Below are 4653 nucleotides of genomic sequence, written 5' to 3' on the forward strand. Positions count from 1 at the left end.
AATGTGTTTCCTCCGCAGGGTGTCTGGGCTCTCCCTTAGAGATAGGGTGAGAAGCTCGCGAGGCTCAGAATGGAGCCTCTACATCAAGAGGAGCCAGAAGAGCTGGCTGGTTAGGATGCCCCCTGGACACCTCCCTGTCCCACTGGGGGGAGGCCCCGGGAAGATCCAGAACACACTAGAGAGACGATGTCTCCCAGCTTGCCTGGAAACACCTTGTGATCCCTTGGAAGAGCTGAAGGAAGTGGCTGGGGAGAAGGAAGTCGGGGCTTCCCTGCTAAAGCTGCCGCCCCTGCGACCTGACCCCAGATAAGCAGAAGAAAATGGAAAGATGATTTTTTTGTCACAAAAACCTGCCATTAGAAGAGGTGTATGTAGAATTTCTATTGTATCAAATTTTTAATAGTGAGTGAGTGTGCCTCCCACTGGCTGAGGCAAAACCAAGAGGAATCCAGTGTGGAGGAGGGAGAGGCATGCGAGCAGTAATGCAGCGTCGAGGGCCAACACAAAGTCGTGTGCGTACAGACACACGCACGCACACTGCGGCCCACCCTTCAGCTCATGACTAATAAATGATATGGTTGCTCAGCTTCTCACAACTGGTCAAGCTTCTCTTCATGGGCAACACACCTGTTTGTAATACTGTTAAAGAATTCTCATTCAACAAATTCCAGTCACATTCAAGGCAGCATTTGGCCAGGCTGCGAAACGTGCATTTGTACAGAGTGCGCAGTGGACACTGTAAAGTCGAACGCAATCGTTGGATGGAGCTGGTGGACGACCAAGTTTTTCTAACTTCAAAACAACTGTGAATTCATTCATTCCAGGCTCCAAATGTTGCCACCACAAAACCTTCATTAATTGTTCACTCAGTCAACATGTTTTAACATGCTTTATTCTCCTGTTAGTGTACGTTTCAGGTCAAACTGACATTTTTCAAATTTAAAACTACCATAATAATGTGTGTCGTCTTCATGTTTTTTTGCAAAATGGATTTGGTCCTTTCATTTTTGCAGAAAATCTGTACCAAAATTTTAAACAACAAATCACCAAATTGCTTCTTACATGCACTGAACAAAATAAACCAAACTCAAGCTCAATTCAAAGATGTAAGAATTTTTCTATGTACACAAAAAGCCCTTTTCTCTTAAATATTGTTCACAAATCTGTCTGAATCTGTGTTAGTGAGCACCTCTCCTTTGTTGAAGTAATCCATCCATCTCTCAGGTGTATCATATGAAGATTGCTGACAGTAGGATTACTGTGCCTTTGGCTGCCCACAATAAAAAGCCACTCTAAAATGTGCAGTTTTACTGTATTGGATGGGGGTCAGATTAATAGTCAGAGTCTGTACAGCACCACTGTCAGAGGCTTTATTGTGGGCAACCGAAGGCACACCTATGCAATAATCCTTCTGTCTAATCAACATCTCGATATGCCACAGCTGTCAGGTGGATTGATTATCTGCAGCTAGGGTTGGGCATCGTTTGAATTTGAGCGATTCCGGTTCCGAATCCGGTCCTTAGTTCGATTCCGGTTCCAAATGATTCTCGGTTCCGATTCTTTTAGGGGGTTGGGTCAAAAAAAAAGTTTGCATGGTTTAAATAAAGGGTGTCCAAATTATGAACATCCATTTTCCAAGCAGCCCGCAGCATAGACTAAAATGAACACTTGACTCAAGGTTCTTTTTAACCAGTCTCAATATCAAACCTATGAACTAAAAGGCAACGTAAGTGGAACTAACCCAATTGACTTAATATTCATTAATTAATGTCTCAACTAAAAGTTAAATATAGCATTGTTAAAAGAGTTATTTGGGACTGTTTCATCGCGTCAAATGGTTTATATCTGCACGTTTTTCGACTTCCTGTTTTAAGCTTGGGGGTCTTTTATTCTGAAGGTTACACACCGGAACTCAACATTTTGGCAGGGAAAGCAACTTCACACGGCACCGGTGATTTTTTTTCTTTTTCTTTTTTAATGGATGGAACCAAATGCTAGAAAACGCGTCTTCCTTTCCGTACACACCGATGAGGCACAAGGTTAGTGTTTGTGATACTGCGAGACAACGTTTCTGTGAATTTTGTCCGAATTCATTGTGATGTTGTTACGGTGAAGTTTTAGCCCAATGTTAAAACTCCGCGCGGTGTAGGTCGAGGCTCGGAAGCGCGTCAGTCGCCACACACCGTAAAAGCCTCCTTTGCACGAGACAATCTTATTCCAAGTGTTGCACTGAGGCGACTGGTCATTCATTTTAACCGAAGTACCCTCATTTTCATTATAGTTCCTCTGTGTCTCACACACACACACGTTTTTTTTGCCCCAATATACCACACAAACAATAACGACAATAAACATTTTAAATATGGGTCGCAGTGACTCATACACAGGAGGGTGAACTATCATACAAGTATGGAAATAAGTTCACCACTGATCAAACTAAAATAAAATAAAGTAAAACTGCTCAGCCTTTGAAGATGCATATGGAGATTCACGAGGAAGACGATTGTGGCGTGATACGTGGTATGTTATAAGTATAGCTTGAATGAATTCATATTGTCAACGAGACCCTTTTTTGTGGTTCCCATGACTTTGCTATGAATGGTAGCATTTCATAATGCTTGCATGATTAAACAGTATTGTCAGGTTGGAAAAGACAAATTACGCGATCACCACTACTATCACGAAGGCCAGGACGTTGCATTGACTTTTCATTCACTAACATAATTTTATGTCTGTTTTATTTCAGGACGCAAATTTTGTCCAATTGACTTTACTCTGTTTGGTCATTGAGGATTTGAAAAGAGATTTGAGGTCACAGTGATCTTGCTTAAAGCTATGACTAAAAATGATTTACATGCAAATCACAATGCATGGTTTATTGCCGTTGGAGGGCATTTTCAGAACGTCAGTGGTGATGCTCAATAATGAAGCGACCTGATGCTGCCGTCTACAATGATAAACACACAAAATGTCACCTTATTTACTGCCATATAAACTTTCAAATTCTCATTTAGTGCTTCGCACGTGGCGCTTTTGGTGCAGGGACCTCACTCTCACCTCCATGTGCGCTTTCATGTGCCTGCAGGTGTGGTTGCCATAGCAACAGTTGATGGAATAGCCCACGTGAATGGTGAGCTGACGCTGGATTCAGTCTGTGGCGTGAGAGCAGGTCCTGACCTCCCCACGGCCCTCGAGAGCAGGGTGTCGCATTGAATTTGATTTGATTTTGTTTGCGTCTTTCGGCTCCGGCACTCTATCCTCCGGCCCTCCGCTTAAAATTAGAGAGTGTGCAGCTGTCCCTGGATTATCTTTTCCTGAGACAGATTCTTAGAATACCGGCGACAGAATTATCCTGATGGTGACACACGGCCATGGGGCCATTTTGGGGGATGGCTGGACATCAATTCTTATTTTGAACCGTGACATTCTCATGGCAGTGGTCCTATGGTGCGCTTGAGTACTTACTGTTACTATGTTTATGCCCTTACAATATATATTTATCCAGTTTTCTCCGGGTACTCCGGCTTCCTCCTGCATCCACCAAACATGCATATTAGGTTCTTTCGAGACTTTATATTGTATGTTCTCCATTTGGTTGATTATGTGGAATTGATTGTTGATTTATATTGTTTTGAAAATGTAGCGAGCCATTACTGAAGTTAACTATAACTATAATCTACCAATATGTGTATAATTATGCAGGCATAAAGATCATTGAATGGTTTGACATAATTATTGGTTAGAGCAGGTAAGCCACTAATGTTGTGGTGCAGGGCTACTCAAAAATAAATTATAAAGACAATAGTAACGCGTCAATGTTTCATTTCAAATATAAACACAACAAACCTTACAAAAGAAGGAAAAACATTATTCAGGGTCTTCACACTTGTGTGTGCCAGTGTAGATGTGCACTTTCCGCTTTTCTTTTGGAAACACACTTGCAACACACCATTTGTATGCAATCTCGCCACCCACTGCTGGAAAAGTGTCAAAATGCGAACTGGAGGAGAAAAATTGCACTCACGGCAGTGAACTCGGAGTAACCCAGGAACTGGCTGTGTGGTGGAAGTATTCTCCTCTGCTTTCTTCAGTGAGTGTGTTGGTCAAAACAGCACTTGAACTGGTCAGCAGCCAGTCGCAGGGCATTTCGACAAACAACCATTCGCACTCACATTCAAACCTACGGACAATTTAGTCCTTGATTAACCTACCATGCAGTTTTTGGGAAAGTGGAAGGGAGGAAACCAGAGTCCCTTTACTCCATATCTTAGAATACAATTCCTCTCTGTGCATGTGTGTGTGGTTTTCTAACAGAGAGAGAGTAATCATCTACAGATTGGTAAGGAAACCCAAAATTAGGATGAATAATAACAATAATCGAATGAGTACATTTACAAATGATATCGATCCAAAACATTGTGAAGTTAGCAACATTTTCACAGTTAACACAATACTTCCTGTACTATGCTCTTATACTGAAAGACAAAGCCCAACACTTGCTCAGGGATCAATCCGCAGTAACATTCATTCACAGGCACGGTAATGTTCACTAATTAACATCACGTAAAAGTCTAATGAAGCATTCTGGTGCAACAGCTAATGGCTAATACTAACAATAGTTCTATCTTACAGTATACTTGTGCGGCGCTACTC

This window comes from Phycodurus eques, chromosome 1 (genome assembly GCF_024500275.1).
Source record: "Phycodurus eques isolate BA_2022a chromosome 1, UOR_Pequ_1.1, whole genome shotgun sequence".
Taxonomy (NCBI): domain Eukaryota; kingdom Metazoa; phylum Chordata; class Actinopteri; order Syngnathiformes; family Syngnathidae; genus Phycodurus; species Phycodurus eques.